This window comes from Cherax quadricarinatus, chromosome 73 (assembly GCF_038502225.1).
Source record: "Cherax quadricarinatus isolate ZL_2023a chromosome 73, ASM3850222v1, whole genome shotgun sequence".
Lineage (NCBI taxonomy): Eukaryota > Metazoa > Arthropoda > Malacostraca > Decapoda > Parastacidae > Cherax > Cherax quadricarinatus.
The window spans coordinates 9,319,434-9,336,760 of record NC_091364.1 but is presented as its reverse complement, the minus strand read 5'-3'; the positions used below and the strand labels follow the sequence as shown (position 1 = coordinate 9,336,760).

The 17,327-nt window shown below is 43.7% G+C and overlaps 1 protein-coding gene across 3 annotated transcripts in view; it reads left to right on the top strand.

Moving 5' to 3' along the window:
• Positions 1-17,327, top strand: part of LOC128701100 (neuronal calcium sensor 2) — a 544,015-nt gene that overhangs the window by 324,572 nt on the left and 202,116 nt on the right. The window lies entirely within an intron of this gene.

Genomic DNA, 17,327 nt, shown 5'->3' with positions numbered 1-17,327 from the left:
AGGTGTGCGCAGGTGTCTACCTGGAGTCTCTTCCGGAGGTCACCGCCCCCGCGGCCAGGTCAAGGACCAAACCTGCTTGCTGTGTTGCATGCGTCACCTTCCAAGCAGTGTTGCATGTGTCACATTCCAAGCTGCGTTGTTGGAAGTGTGTGCGTTGCCACTCGAGGAGTGTGTTAAATATGTACGTGTGAAGTTTTATTATAAATATCAGTAAGTGAGCGCTCGTTGCTGCCTAGGTCTAAGACGCCACAACAACAACAACAACAACAACAACAACAGCAACAACAACAGCAACAGCAACAGCAACAGCAACCACCACCACCACCACCACCACCACCACCAGTGAAGGCACGAAATCCACGATGCCACAGATTTTTTACAGTGCAATACAATCGCCAACAGACGATCTTAATACAGAACAAGCCACATGCGGATGGAAATCTTTAGCTCTAGATCTTTCGCTCTCGTGCGTCGTCAGGCGCTATGCAATGTTGCAAGACAGCAGCAGATAGGAGGGGCAGTTCTCTCAGGCGAGGCATTGGTAACCCATGTCACATGGGTTACCACTAATACCTTTTGCCTTGCCTCAGAGAATTTCCCCTCCCATTTGTTGCTGTCTTGCAACATTGCTCCTGACGACGCACGAGAGTGCGAAAGATCTGGAGTTTAAGATTTCCATCCCCATGTGCATTTTTCTGCATTGCTAAAATTTCTTACAAGTCATACTAATTAATTCAGTTGCCCTACCATCTGACATCTACATGAATACAGTTAATCCCCAGACATAAAGACAGCAATATACGTACTGGGTAAATGTGAACTGGAGCGAGGTAAGATAAGGTGCAATGGAGCACTTGCACAACCCATATCTTTGGTGTAGTATAGGAGCCGGAAAGGGAAATTGGCAAGCCTATTTCCCGGCAGCACTGCCCTAGAGAAGACGATAATTTGTTTATAATTAATTTGTTTATAAAATTACCTTATAAGATACGGGAAAACAAGAAACATAAGGAGAACCAGGCACAGGGAAAGGTAAATTAGAGTGTGCAGACCATCCCAGGTAACTAAAATTTATCTACCACAAATAATGTAGACAGTAGAGACTTTTGTAATTTTATGCTAGGGGCATGTGCATACAGACGAGAATGCTGGTACCAACCCACCAGAAAATGTTAAAAGAAGTTAAGGAAGGGGAAATGTTACTAATGCCATCCAGAGACTTGCAAAACCTCCACGCAGCTCAGAGAATGTTACGATCTTAGCTGGCCTGACCATCCAGTGAATGGAACGCGACTCTACCGAGATAGGAGGGATATGGAAAACGAACAGCATTCATATCTTTAGATGGAGAAAATGAGTAAATCAAGAAAAAGGGACAGTGAACGATAATTGGTGATGAGGTGCAGAGTGGTGGGACAAACCACGCTAGTCATACACTTAGCAGGGTCGAATGAACAATAGACAACTGGACAAAGCAGGGATATGTACACCAAGTGTCATACGAGGTAGTACATCATCAGTGGTACTAACAAAACACCAAATCAAAATATCCCAAATGGTAAATCCTCCTTTCTTTTTACAAACACTCAAGGTTTAAAATCTAGTAAAACTGACAGCTGTATTAAGTGGCTCCTCACAAAAACGAATACTGTTTTTCGGAGCATTCATAGAAACCCACACACAAGGGATGCTTTGGATGGTGAGATAACGATAAAACACATATGTACAGATGTGACATTGTTAGTAGGTCAGAGAGAAGAGTAGGACTCTATGTGAAAGATACTTTTTGTTGCACAGAGTTGATGAATTCATCAAATGATACAGTAGAAGTTTTAGGTATTAAAGTTAAAAATAGGAATCTGGTAATTATCGTTATATAGTTACCCTCGTGTATAAACCTCCCAAATGTAAAGTGGAAAATGGTTCATCACAGCATTGTACCAGAAATAGTTCCTGGAAGCAAGCTAGCTCAACAGGTACATATCAGGGAACCAGTGAGGCTTTGTGGAAAGTTTGCATTGAACCAACAGATAACAGAACCCGCTAGAAATTAAAATACACTGGATTTTATCTTTACAAACAACGATGAACTAATGAGAGACATAAGCGCAAACACAATATACTCTGACCACAGTAACAGAGAATTGCAAATGAGTATAACCTCAGGGGTGGTGAACTCCAGTAATAATGTACGAAAAGGGATGCTAAGTAAATTTAACGTCAATAATCGTAGAATTGACTGGGACAGAATTAACAAATGACTATCAGACATTCTCTGGGAAACAGTAATGAGCACCCTAAATCCTTACTAGCGCCTGGAGAAGCTAAACACACAAGCTCACAAGATCTCTATCAAATACGTACCATTGAGAAAACCTAGAGAAACATCAGATATAGAAAGAAAGTATAGAAATATTTAAAGAAAAAATGGATTACCGAATTGCTTAAAAACATGAATGTCACAACATAGGAAAGATAATCGTAGATGAGAGATCACCGAGATAGAACGAAAACTTTAAGTTTCGTACCAGATAAAAGAAGCACAAAGGAAACAAAAAGACATCCATTTCTTTATGAGACATCCAGGATACTGCAACAAACCACAAATATTTCTATACAATGCCAAATCCAAGTTAAGAACTACCTGTAGAATGAGATTTTTAATAACAGGAGGTTCATACACGGACGATGAACAAGAAATTAGTGAAATTCTGAAAGACCTATACGAATCGATGTTCGGAAACCCACTAAACGAAAACAGGGTGGAGAATGCAGATTTTTTTTCATTTCTTCTGAAGGTCATGCAGACCAAATAACTGACAATAGATCCATAGAATTCGAAAACAGAAATAGAAAACATATCCTTTAATTCAGCTCCTGCACCGGATTCATGGAATTCCATATTTATATAAAAAAGTGCAAAGTGCCACTATCACGAGCACTTGGTATTCTCCAGTAGTCCTAACATCCCATATCTTAAGTCTTCGAAAGAGTGATGAGATAAATTACAAAATTTATTGAACAGCACAACCCAAACTCACATGTTTTTAAAGCTGGGAGATCATTCTTTTCACAATTGTTAAGCCATTATGACAGAATTACGTAGGCGTTGAAAGAAGATCAAACGCAGGTGTGGTATTCACGGATTTTTGCGATCATCGGGTTATTGCACCCAGTATGAGGGCCATAGGCATAACAGGGATGGTAGGCGGAGGGATTCTCACGTTTCTAACACACAGCCCAAATCGTAGTAAACCAAGTAAAATCCAGCATTAGTGGTGATACTATTGTAGTAGCGTGTGCTCTCTCTCTCTCTCTCTCTCTCTCTCTCTCTCTCTCTCTCTCTCTCTCTCTCTCGTTCGGGGTATTGTTCAAGGCAGAGGAGATGTCAGAGCTTTAGCAGATGCAAAGATCATTTGCATCCTTCATACCACTTAAATTACCGGGAACGCCTCAAAGTCCTAAATATGTACTCGTAGGAGCGGAGGAGAGGGCGGTGCACGAAGATATATACGTGGAAAGTACTTGAGAGCCTTGTCCTGTGTCTGCACACTGCCATAACATATTGTAGTGAGATATATAGGAGGAAGCTTAAAATAAATCCAGTGAAAAGCAGGGTCGCCGTGGACAGAATAAAAGAAATTTGTATCAACATTTGTGACCTCAGACTATTTAACATCTTCACAGAAGATATCAGAAGCACTGCTGGGACAAGTGTAGAACTCAGGATGAAACTAGAAAAGTATCTCCACCAAGCGCCAGATCAGCTAGACTGTGATGGATATGTTGGCCAGCTGGTCGCCAGCAATGACAGTCTGGTTGACCAGACAAGCCTGGCTTAGGGCCGACCTCCGAGAGTAGAAAGTAAAGAGAAGTTTAAATATGCTAAAACTGTCAGCCATTTCTATGAAGAATGCACTTTTGGCCCTGGGGTGTGATAAAGTTAATTGAGGTGACTGTAGCATACCTTGTAAGCGTTTCCAGAGCTTCTCTTCCCTCGCAACCCTTCCTGAGGCCAGACAGTTCAGTAACCCAAGCTGAAAGCAACAAAATATTGTTGTGTGCTCACAGCACTTTACAGGGCAGGAGAGAGCGAGTAACTGGAAAATGCACAGATATCGTATACTACCCGCAGAGAATCAATAACACATCTAAACTATTGGGAACGCCTCAAAGCACTTGGGTTCTCTTTGGAACGAGGAGAGTGAGCCATAATAATATATAGAGTGCATGGAAAATACTCGATGGCCTGCTTCCTTATCTGTACACTGCCCTAACTGAATGAAGTGAAAAATGTGGGAGTAATTGTGGAATAAACTCACTGGAAAGCAGGGCTGCTGTGAGCACGATAAGAAATCTGTGGCAACATCCGCAGTCCAAGACTCTTCACTCTACCACCAAATGTTAGAAATATATCCGGAACGAAATAAAAATTCCCTTCAAACAGTGCCATCAGCCTGGATGACCAGGCCGTCAACAGTGAAATCTGGCATCAGACCGGGCTGCGAGGGAAAAAAATAAATTAAAAACAGTTTCGCATACATATAAATCAAAAAATGTACACGGAAATGAAAACAGTTTTGCAGTGAGAAACGAATTCAGAAGAGCAGAAATGCAAATACTGAAAGACAGCAGGTGGCGCTGGACGAATACATGACACTGAGAAACGTATATCTGGGCTCTCGCACGGAAGCGAGCGAGATCTACAACCTTCGTCACTACTGTGAAGCATCTGTACCGCACTCGACAAGAGTACACACACACTCACTCAGACCAGAGAAAGTTTCTCTTATAAAAATCACTGTAGTGGGTAAATAATAGGTAAACGTAAAGAGAATGAAAAGTTCAGTGATATTTAATACATTTGAATATAATGAAAACAAAAGGCAAGCGTGTAGATATTAAGAAAAAAATGGAAGACTTTATTACTGAAATCTTAAAACACCAGTGTTTATATTTTTGAAGCGTTGTGGAAAAACTTAAATATCCCGTGTTTTTTATAGGAAGGCCTCGACTCGGTGACCAAAGGCTCCACTGATCGGGTCATCATATGACTGTGAACTGCATCAGGAGAGCTTTCTCCATTTCTCATGGCGAAGATGATGCCACCGGGTATACAGGTATACCACCTTTTCTTTTAGCGGACATATAAAACTGTGAAAACGAAGAAAAAATAGTTTTTCATAAATGTCCTTACAGAAATAACCGGTCAGTGAATTCTGGAGGGATGCGTGTGTTATGTGAAGGATTACTTGGTTGTATGGAACTACTACAACGGAACTAGTGATATCATGAAAGGAAAATGCAAATGTATGTTCAGTATTTCAGTTAATTTGTGAGTATGACTAGGGTTATTTTTCATGAGCACGACCCAGGCATTCACATGACAACTTCCACACACTTGTGCTCTCTAATCTAGAATATTGTTCTGTGCTCGCAGCTCCTTTCAGAGGAGAGATATACGACCCAGCGTATATCACAGGTATACGGTGTATACATTTTAATTTACCGCAGGTATAGAATTATTACAAAATTTAAACTGGGAAGGACTCGAAGCACATGATATGTACTCTGGCATGAAGAGATATCTTTCGTTCCTGCAAGTATTGATGTGTTCAGTGAAGCGTCTTTCCAGGCTTCGTGTTTCACCGACGTTTACTTGATAATGTATACTTGGAACATGCTTGAGGCTCTGGTACTCAATCTACATACTACTACCATAGCAGCTTACTGGAGTGGAAGATACTGGAGGAAGTGTAAAATAAAGTCGATTAGAAGCAGGGACGTCATAGATACAACTAGAGAACAACTGGTCAATATTCGTGGTTGAAGACTCTTCAACCTGCTGCCTGCAGATATCAGAAATACTGCCAGAACAAAGGTACAAATTTTGCTAGAGTAATATGGAAAGATTCCTTCAAAAGTACCGGATCTCTCACAGTATGTATTCCAACGGGTTGCAGGTAGCAGCTGCCAGGGTTATCAAGCAGTTTGCAGGAAAGTCGTGCCCAGGTCCTCCTGCGAGCGAGGTGAAGTTCTGGGGGTGCGGGGGGGGGGGGTTAGTGGAATGCACTCGGGGAAGGGGGCAGTAAAGCTGGAGTTCTGAGGAAGGGTCAAGAGTCCCTTAAAGGTTTTTCTAACTTTGAAACCCAAGCATAGGCCAAACTCGTATGTTAACTGCCAGAACAACCATGTTGTTAGTTTACCGACTGCCAAGTATCTTGTCATACAGTGATTTTGATGTTGAGGTTTGGAACCAATCCCCCACAGGGTTTTCTAGTTGTAAATTATGATGCATCTTCCACACGTAAGTTCCAAGGAATATAAAATGGTACCAAGTTGTGTTAAAAAAAAAGTAACAGCATGACTACGTCTTGCTATAAATTCCTAGTTTTCTCCTTCACTCCTTCTCAATCCTCCAATCCTCTTTCAGTCATTTTCCAGTCCTTCAATTCTCCTTCAACCTTCTTCAGTTGTCCTTCAATCTTTCATTCCTCCGTCAATCCTCCTTCAAACCTCCGTCAATCCTCCACCGTCTCTTGGCAACAAGAGGGGGACAAAAGCACAATTCACCGTTGCCTATTTTTCCACGGCCACCTCGTTGCCAGACGCATGGCTGGCACCAACAGCCTGGTTGACCAAGCTATCAATCAGTCCTAGCCTGGGACCAGACAGCAGGGGCGGTGAGAGTAAAATCAGACCAGGTTTGCTTAAAAAGACACCTTAGAGCGTGCGTGCGTGCGTACACACACACACACATTCATTAGAAACGTTTCGGTTCTGGGATCATATACGTTTAGTGGGTTTGAAGAGTTTTCCTATTCCGCAGTGCGGCCCTGGACCAGGCTTGTCTGCTGCTTGTCTGGACCAGGCTTGTCTGCTGCTTGTCTGGACCAGGCTTGTCTGCTGCTTGTCTGGACCAGGCTTGTCTGCTGCTTGTCTGGACCAGGCTTGTCTGCTGCTTGTCTGGACCAGGCTTGTCTGCTGCTTGTCTGGACCAGGCTTGTCTGCTGCTTGTCTGGACCAGGCTTGTCTGCTGCTTGTCTGGACCAGGCTTGTCTGCTGCTTGTCTGGACCAGGCTTGTCTGCTGCTTGTCTGGACCAGGCTTGTCTGCTGCTTGTCTGGACCAGGCTTGTCTGCTGCTTGTCTGGACCAGGCTTGTCTGCTGCTTGTCTGGACCAGGCTTGTCTGCTGCTTGTCTGGACCAGGCTTGTCTGCTGCTTGTCTGGACCAGGCTTGTCTGCTGCTTGTCTGGACCAGGCTTGTCTGCTGCTTGTCTGGACCAGGCTTGTCTGCTGCTTTTCTGGACCAGGCTTGTCTGCTGCTTGTCTGGACCAGGCTTGTCTGCTGCTTGTCTGGACCAGGCTTGTCTGCTGCTTGTCTGGACCAGGCTTGTCTGCTGCTTGTCTGGACCAGGCTTGTCTGCTGCTTGTCTGGACCAGGCTTGTCTGCTGCTTGTCTGGACCAGGCTTGTCTGCTGCTTGTCTGGACCAGGCTTGTCTGCTGCTTGTCTGGACCAGGCTTGTCTGCTGCTTGTCTGGACCAGGCTTGTCTGCTGCTTGTCTGGACCAGGCTTGTCTGCTGCTTGTCTGGACCAGGCTTGTCTGCTGCTTGTCTGGACCAGGCATGTCTGCTGCTTGTCTGGACCAGGCTTGTCTGCTGTTTGTGTAGTGATCACTTCTTACATACATGGTCAAAAATAACAGTGAACTGTATACTGTTGGGTAAACCACTTGTCAGTATCCGTTACCAAAGTATAAATTATACCATTACCTTTGAGTTTCGAGAGCTTTTTCTACTCTCGGAGCCCGGCCTTGCGCCAGGCTCGTCTGCTATTTGCCTGGTCAACCAGGCTGTTGTTGGCCCACTGGCCCACCTATCCCTCACAGCCTAGTTGATCTGGTACCTGGTGAAGATACTTGTCCAGTTTCCTCTTGAAGACCTGTACACTTGTCCCAGTAGTGTTTGATACCTTCTGGTAAGATGTTGAATAGTCTGGGGCCACGGATGTTGATACAATGTTCACTTATTGTGCCCATCGCTCCTTTGTTTTTCACTAAGTTTGGTTTATTTTACACTTCCTCCCATCTCTCTCACTCCACTAAGACCAGACGACTGGGTTGCAGTACAGGAGTCTCTATATAATCCCTACGAACTTAGCGCTCCCCCATAATAATAATAATGATAATCTAAGACGGTAAGAGAAAAGTAAGAGGGGGCTGCTCTATACCCCTTCTCTCCTTCCCCACCCAATCCTTCTCCCCCTCTCCCCCCCCGCACCCCTCTCCCCCCACAGCACACACTAATAGGTAATTACATATTGGTAATTACACGAGAGGCATCATTACGATGATAACATTGACCACTGCTCTCATAGTTTCAATCAGCAGTTAGCGTTATCTTGGTAATGGTCACGCAGCACCAGTCACATTCGTCAACACTTCAACGTTTCCTGGGTACGTTCACATGCTGCCTTGCCAGTTAACTATACGTTCCTAGTTTTATGTAACCTATCCAAAATGCACGTTTCTCTAGGTTAATGTAGTGTAACTTAACGTTAACTAGCTTAAGATCGTCCGACTTGAAAGTAATATTCGTAATGTTAAGGGAAACTTAAAAAAATAGACGCTTGGAACCTCGTCGGGAAATTGAAGTAGTTAAATGTGGATATATTAAATAGTGACACAGCTGGCTGAAGGTATGTTGGATGAGAATGTTGGATAATGACTCATTTGGATGAGAATGTTGGATAATGACACAGTTGGATGGGAATGTTGGATTATGACATAGATGGATGAGGATATATTAAATAATGACAGTTTCACCCCTAATCTACCCTCATAATGTGTGTATGTTATCTCGTACATATCACATATCAGTACTTACATATATCAGAACCTGCATATTATGTCACTACTTGCATAATGTGTCACCACATACATAGTATGTCATTACTTACATATTATGTCACTGTTATATACAAGTGATAATGAGAACTTTCAAGAGAAGGGAAATAATGCCAGTGATAACACTTTTCTAGTCGCTTGTGCTCTCTTGCTTAGGTTATTGTTTAGTGTTGACGGCTCCATTCAGGGCAGGAGGAGAGTTATTAGAGCTTGAACGGATTCAAAGATCATAGCACTCCAATTACCGGGAACGCCTCACAGTCCCAAATGTATGTACTCACTGGAGGGGAGGAGAGAAGGATGCATGATAATATACATATACAGTGGACCCTCGAATTTATAAAGTCCTGCCTTTTCTGTATGCAAAACTATTTTTATTATCTTTGAAATGTATTTTTTGTTAATATTTTTGGGTGTCTGGAATGGTTTAATTGGATTTACATTATTTCCTATGGGAAATATTAAAAAAAAAAACATTTTATAGATAAAAATAGTTTTGCATACAGAAAAGGCAGGACTAAATTCGAGGGTCCACTGTATGTGAAGGTGCTTGAGGGACTTGTCGAAAATCTGCACTCTGCCATAACATACTAGAGTAAGAGATATGGGAAGAAGAGTAAAATAAACCCAGTGAAAAGCAGGGGTGCGGCGGGCACAATAAGGGAACACTGTATCAGCATCCCTGGCCCCAAACTATTCATCTTTTTACCAAAAAATATCAAATATAGTGCTGGAACAAGTGGACAAGTGCCTTCACAAAGTGCCAGACCAGCCAGGGTGTGATGGATATATGGGTCAGAGTGCCGGCAGCAGCAACAGCCTGGTTGACCAGGCAAACACCTAATAAGCCTGGCCCGGGTTCTGGGAGTAGAAGAGTTTGGAAGTTCATCCAAGATATATCCAGCTTAAGGGGTACGTTAGTTCCCCTGTCTTCTAATGTTTATTTTTCCTCTATAATCTGCCTTGTCCATAATTACTATTGCATTTGCTTTTGTGTGCTTTCGTAGGTGAAGTCTAGGCTCTTTCCTTAATTCATGTGTTGCAGAGGTCTAAGCTTTGCTCAGACCTCTGTAATACAATTGTTAAGTTATACCATGAATTAAGGAAAAATCCTAGACGTCACTACGAAAGCAGACAAAGCAAATACAATAGTAATTATGGGCACGGTAGATTATAGGGGAAAAATAAACATGACATTAGAAGACAGGGAAATTCGAGCGCCTCTTAAAGGTACCAGTGAAACACCCATGATGGGCTGCCAGGGTTCCTGCTCTCACTGCTTGACTACTGAACACTCTCTTAAGACACAATGTGCCTTTTATGGAACTTTATTGGGAAGACTTTTTGCTCATTAGCGACTTTATTAATACTCCAGGGAATTCATAAAGTCCTGGTGGACGAAACGTCTCAACACAGTGCCGTAATCCACGTGGGTACTGCACTTGTAGCCCTGCCTGGGGCCAGGAGCACTCTCTTCTCCCTCCTCTCCCTCTCTCCTCTCCCCCCCCCTCCCCCTCGGCTATCTCACCTTGTGCTAATTATATCTCAGAAACACTGAGAAGAAAATACTAAAGGGAAAGTGTAACAAGGACTGATAATAATAATTGTCTAATATTAGTACCAAGTATTAATAATAATAACTTATCATTGTCACAATTTAACATGTTCTCATAAATACTACTACTACTGTTAATAATGTTCTGCTACTACTATACTACCTCCTCTCTCTCTCTCTCTCTCTCTCTCTCTCTCTCTCTCTCTCTCTCTCTCTCTCTCTCTCTCTCTCTCTCTCTCTCTCTCTCTTACTCTCAGTAGATAAACTCAGCAAATATGACGTCACGTGGTCATCAAGGAAGGGATGGTTTACTTGCTTAAATCATGTCAAGTGTTCATCCAAATGTTCAGTGTCCTTGTTTGAACACTTTTCGTCACCGTCTTTGACGTTGTGCTTTATGACCCCCCTGTGGGTCTAGCTCTCTTCGTTAATAATATAATAATAAAAATTAACATAAATTTTTTTTAACGGAACGAATAGGAGTGTACCTTTGATATACCTTTGATGAGTTCCGAGAGTCTTACTAGTCTCGGAGCCCGGCCGTGGGTCAGGGCTGGAAACATTAAAACTGCTAGTAGGTGATTGGTTAGGGCACTAGCCTGCTAGTTTTAGGACTGCCTCGCTGTTAATTTCAAAGAGCCTGGCCCATGGCCGGGCTCCGGGAATAAAGAGGCTCTTGAAATTCATCAAAGGCATAAAGGTATAACTTCAGCCTTATTGTAGTAAGAAAAATAATTGTTGACAACCTGAGGCACATAAACACGAGTGTATTCACGAAGGCGTAAGAGGAGTTACCAGTAGACTCCTGGCTGCCTTCAAGAGGGAGCTGCACAGATAGCTAAAGTCAGTACCCGACCAGCCGGGCTGTGGTTCGTACGTTGGACTACATGCGGCCAGCAGTAACAACCTGGTTGATCAGGCCCTGATCCACCGCGAGGCCTGGCCGCGGGGGGCGTGGACCCCCGAAACACCCTCCAGGTAGGACGTTTTGGTCCTGAGATCTTGATCACCTCGAATATCCATATCAGAAAATACCTGTGTTTGGAGTACCTTTATCTTTGATGAGATTCAAGAGCTTTTCTACTTCTACAGTCGGGCTTGTCTGGTGCTTGCTTGGTCACCCAGGCTGTTGCTGCTGCTGCCGGCCTACTGGTTCATATATCCATCACAGTCTAGTTGATCTGGCACTTGGTGAAGATATTTGCCCAATTTCCTCTTAAAGACTTCTATACGTGTCCCAGCAATGTTTCTGGTATGTTCTGGTAAGATGTTGAATAGCCTGGGGCCACGGATGTTGATACAGTGTTCTCTTACTGAGGCCCACTTATGATGGGCATCGCTGTGTGTTTCAGTGTGTCAGGGAGCCACACCCACGCACGTGTTCCAAGAGCATTAAGGAGAGGCTCTGGTGACGTCTTGGTAACATTTACGAAATTAGCTTAAATGTTTGACTACGCTAAATAAACATATCTTCGTCTCGTTATGATACTTGACACTAAGTTTACGTTATGATGCTTGGCACTAACTTTACGTTATGATGCTTGGCACTAACTTTACGTTATGATGCTTGGCACTGTTATGATACATGACAATAACTTTGCGCTATGGTTAATCAAACCACGGTACGGGTTGGGTTTGAAACCATGGCGAGTGAGTGGCAAAACTGCAAGCCAGTGCGTAAGGCACTGGGCCAGCTGGCTTCAATAACATTCATCCACCAGTAATGTGTTGTGTTTACAGTCGTGTTATTACGACTTCATGAGTAACAGTTAATCAGCTGTTGTGTTTGTTTCTAGTTTCTTCCATATATTTTGCTCGGACTTTCACATATCCCCTCCTCTGCTCCTTCACTTATTCATTCCCTAACCATTACTCTTAACATTCCTATCTCCTGGCTCTCCTGTGTTTTTCCTGGATATTTACTGCCTTTACTTAGATATTCCCCGCCTTAACCACTCTTCTCTGCCTCTTCCCTCCTCACGCCTTCCCTGATTACCATCAAGACTTTCCCTAACCTTAAGTGTCTCAGGGTGTCAGTGCCTTAAGTGACAACATGTGTTAAGCAAATAATGTTTTTGCGCTGTGATTAGTTTAACAAGTTTAACGAGGTGGAGCGTGGGAGTAAGTAAAGTGGGGCTGGTGGTGGAGTTGTGGTGGTACTGTTAGTAGTGGTAGTGGGGGATGATGATGGTGGTGATGGTGTTAAAAGTGGCGGAGAAATGGTTAGGTAATGTTTGTCGGGAAACAGGAGAAGTGGTCCTTAACACGAGTTTTAGTCATATGGTAACCCGGAGCTGAAGTTTTTGGTCATCTGACTGAGGCCTTCCACTGGCTTACCGGTCCACCACTTTAAAAATTATGGTATGGACAAATGGTTGTCAGATATAGTGGTGCAGAAGGCTTATGTACCAGAATTAGACCTGCAGTGTGAGCGGCTACACTGTTCTATATGATTTATATAGTGGGAACTGAAGCAAGGTATGTGTCCCTGTCATAACTGCAGCACACAGGATGGCCTTCAAACATACAGTAACGAGTCAGCCTAAGCTGGGAGAGACTATATGGTGATGACATTGTCAAACATTCCGCAATGCGTTTAGCAGCTACGGCAGCTTTAAAGGTTTTGTTCCAGAAGGCTGGAGTTAGGGTTACATGGCAGGTACCAAAGCTTAGCCTAGCTGTTACCCCCCTCCCCCCTTTCCTGTCTCTCTCTCTCTCTCTCTCTCTCTCTCTCTCTCTCTCTCTCTCTCTCTCTCTCTCTCTCTCTCTCTCTCTCTCTCTCTCTCTCTCTCTCTCTCTCTCTCTCAACAAGTCAGACCTCGCTGTTCCCTTCCTGTCTGACCTCTGTTTCCCTCCTCCATTTTTTTTGTTTACGTACATTCCTAATTATGCACAAGTTAAGATTTGTTATCTTCGTCTCATTTTTAAAAGCTGAAAGCTGTTATCCTACCTCAGATCATTTTAAAACCTGAAATCCTACCCTAGCTCATTTTACAAGCTGAAAGCTGTTATCCTACCTCAGCTTATTTTACAAACTGATAGCTTTTATCCTACCTCAGCTCATTTTACAAGCTGAAAGCTGTTATCCCTCCTCAGCTTCAAAGCGTGATCATAGTTTGGGTATAGAGTACCAACTGGATTAAGATTAACAGCAGTCTACTAACACTCAGGTGTCTCTTTACTGCTAGATGAACAGGGGAAGCAGGTGTGTAAGGTCTTTCATTTTCCTTTTCCCTCCCTTCATCTATTTTCTTCCCCCTTTCTCTAGCTCATTTCCTTTTGTCTAGCTCATGCCCTCTTCATCTCTCTCTTACCTTCTCGTGTGGTACCATAACTTTCCCCTCTCTCCTGCTGACAGCATTTAATGACATCATTTTCCACTTTCACCCCCTGCTATTCCCTGCCGCCATTCCTTTCTCGCCGTCCCCCTCCCCCTAATTCCCCCTTCCCCCATCTGCCGCCTCGGCTACCCATCGTGTTGGAAGTGGTAATGGGGGGGGGGGTCTTTAGAGTCCCATTAAGCAGGAGCGTCCGGTTGTATGTCCTCACCACCTCTTACCACCACCACCATCACAACACCACCACACCACAATCACCACCATTCTCTCTCTACTACAACCAACACCCCAGCCACCATCACCACAACACTGGATCACAGCCACCATAACCACCACCACTCTACCTCTACTACAACCAACACCTCAGCCACCACCTCAACACTGGACCACACCCACCAAGGTTCCTCTTGGAAACAACCAGAAGGGTTTGCTAGTAATTCCCCTTATATATGAAGGGTGTTCAAGTCTTGGTCCTTGTACACTTAATATATTGTTGTTATTATACTCCTGGCGCTCCTTCTTTTCACTGAAAATATTTTGTATCGTCTGTCGAGCCTTTTGCTTTCGTAGGGAGTAATTTTGGTATGTAGATCTAGGTCATTCCTTCGAAAAAAATCCAGGTGTAAATTATGATGCGTCTTTCTCGCCTACTTTCTAGGAGTACAATGTGTGTGTTCTGGGAATTTTGCTCATTTCAGTAAATAATTTGGAACCAGCAATAGGTCCCAATGAGGCTATATAGTGCAACGTAACTCATTGAAGAGGAGGTAGGGTGAGGCTGGGCAGCAATAGGATGAGGCAGGGTAGCAATACGAAGATTCAGGGCAGCAGTAGGATACCTGAGGGACGCTTCAGAGGGATTAACGCAATCCGCGGCCCGGTCACGGACTAGGCCTTCCGGTGATTCTAGGCATGGTCAACCAAACTGTTACTGCTGGCCGCATGCAGTCAATTGTATGAACCACAGCCCGCCTAGTCAATAACTGATTTTAGGAACGTGTGAAATTCTATCTTGAAGACCGCCAGAGGTTTGTTGGTAATTTTCCTTATGTAAGGAGGAAGGGTGTTAAAGAGTCGGGGACCTCTGACACTCGTCTAGTTTTCCCGTAGTGTATTTGTCGCACCTGTGCTTTTTAGTGTTTTGTTTCGCGTCATGGCCGCTAGGCCTAGTGCTGCCATCTCGCGTTGGTTACTTCCATCTAGAGCTCACTATATATATTATGCACCGTCTGCTAAGTCTCTTGTCACAAGGAGTGATTTCAATGTTCAGGTTTGAGACTAGTCCCTTCAGGATTTTCCAGTTGTAATTTACGATGCATCTTTCTCGCCTACGTTCGAAGGAATACAATTGATGGGACTTCAAGCGTTCCCAGTAGTTCAGATGTTTGATGGAGTGTATACAATCAGTGAGGCATATTTGGTACTGTACTTCTGAGAGGTGATGTACGCTGTCAACACTAGGGTGAGTGCCATGATGGGGGAGGAGGCAAGAGTTGATGGGAGGGTGGCTCTGGGGGGAAAGGATTGTATCTGGGTGGCGGTGTGGAGGGGGCGTGGTCGTGGTCACTCCTCGTTGGTGACCATTGTCATAGTAATGGCCCCAGGGGGTAGTGGCGCCAGTCATTGCCACTAACTGCAGCCACTACCACCACCTTCGCCGCTCGTATCTTTCCCTCCCTCTACGCTCACTCCTTCGCTTTCCCCAACTCTTTCGTCACTTCTCTCCCTTCCCTATTTGCAGTACCTTAACTACTACAAGATAAACCAAGAACTATCAGACAGTCCTTGGGAGAAGGATACTTCAAGGTGTCACACATGGTTCAGCCATGTTTGTTTGAGATAAAATAAAATCCATTATTATCTTCTAATAAAACTACAAAAATGTAAATATTTTTGTATATCATTCTTTCGTACGATTATTTTTAACCATGTCGGCCAAGTCTGTGTATCCTACATGAACATTTAGCTTGTCCTCCCAACCTGTGGCCCGCGGGTCACACGTGGCCTCTCTAGGAAATGGATACGGCTCTCGCATGATATTATGAATTCACATGTATGTAGGTTCCACACTGCACAGTGTCAACAAAACCGTGCGGCCTTCATCATCACACACTTGACCGTCAAATGTGGCCCACTTGTGTCGGAAGGTTGAGGACCACTGGTTACCATCACTAGCAGATATAGAACTCAGGAGCAATCTGCTCTCTAACTATGCTGCCCTGGAATAACTAGGGACGTTATTCACCATTATATAAACATGTCCTCTCTGCCCAGGTAGTTCTATTTGTAACTTGATAAAGCCCACTGTTTGCGCGAAACGTTGTCAATGAAGGATGGTTTTACACTGCATGTCTCTCTCTTCCACTGTCTCTTAGGGACGAAGGATCGAGTGTCTACTGCTAGTTTGGCTGAACGACCCATATAAATTAAATAAATGAAAAAATGCAGTACTTTTACTATTATGTCTCTGTACTTACGTATTTGTAGGGTCGAGTTTCTGCTCCTGGCCCCTCACCTCTTAACTGTTGGTGACCAAGTTGACTACCTCATCATGGCCGCTATATTGACACAACTGCTGTAACTAGTGGTGCACATTTGCTGATGTACTTCTATTACTCTCATTTTTTCTCCCTTCGTAAAACTGTACATGCAAACCTATGTTGTACACCGATGCTGTACCGCCGATGATATACAGCCGATGCTGTACGACTGTTGGTGCGGGAATTGACGTCAGGTGCTGTGGTGAGGCGATGGTGTGTGTCAGGCAGCATTGTCTCTCACATGGTGAGTTAATGGACTTAATTATCTCCTGGTCCTCACAGGCACTCTCTCCCTATGCCGACCACCTGTTCTGGGTCTTAGTTATCACTTCTCAGTATTCACTTGCTGGGTCTTTATCACTGTTCTCAGTGTTCACTCTGGGTCTTATCAGTGTTTATTTTCTGGGTCTTGTTATTAGTGTTCTCACTGTTCACTTTCTGAGCCTTGTTACTCTTTTCTCGTTGTTCACTTTTGGGTCTTGTTATCAGTGCTCTGATCTCATTCTGGGTCTTATCAAGGCTGTTCTCAGTGTTCATTATCTGGGTCTTATCACTGCTGTGTTTTTATTATTTACGTTCTCGATATAGACAAGGACATAAATTATAGCACAGTAACATCCCTTGCTGATGACACCAGAATCTCAGAGTGGCGTCCGTCGGACACAAGGAGAATTTAGTGTATCTAAATCAGGTCTCCGAGAAGACTTCGAACAACAGTAGGATTTTTAAGGAGGACAAGTTTCAGCTGCTCCAATATGAAAGCGAAAATTCTGTGTGAGAGACTTGAAAGTAGAGTTGTCTGAAGATCTCACATTCAAGGATGACAGTAATGTTGCTATTGATTTTGCAAGGAAAATGAGAGGCTGGTTGTCTTGAAGAGTATCATCATTGGCTCAGCATCTCTTGTCTTGATAACTAGAACTTTAAACAAAAGAGATGCTTAGCCAGTGATGATGCTTTTTAAGTCACCTGTTCTCTTCAGGCTAG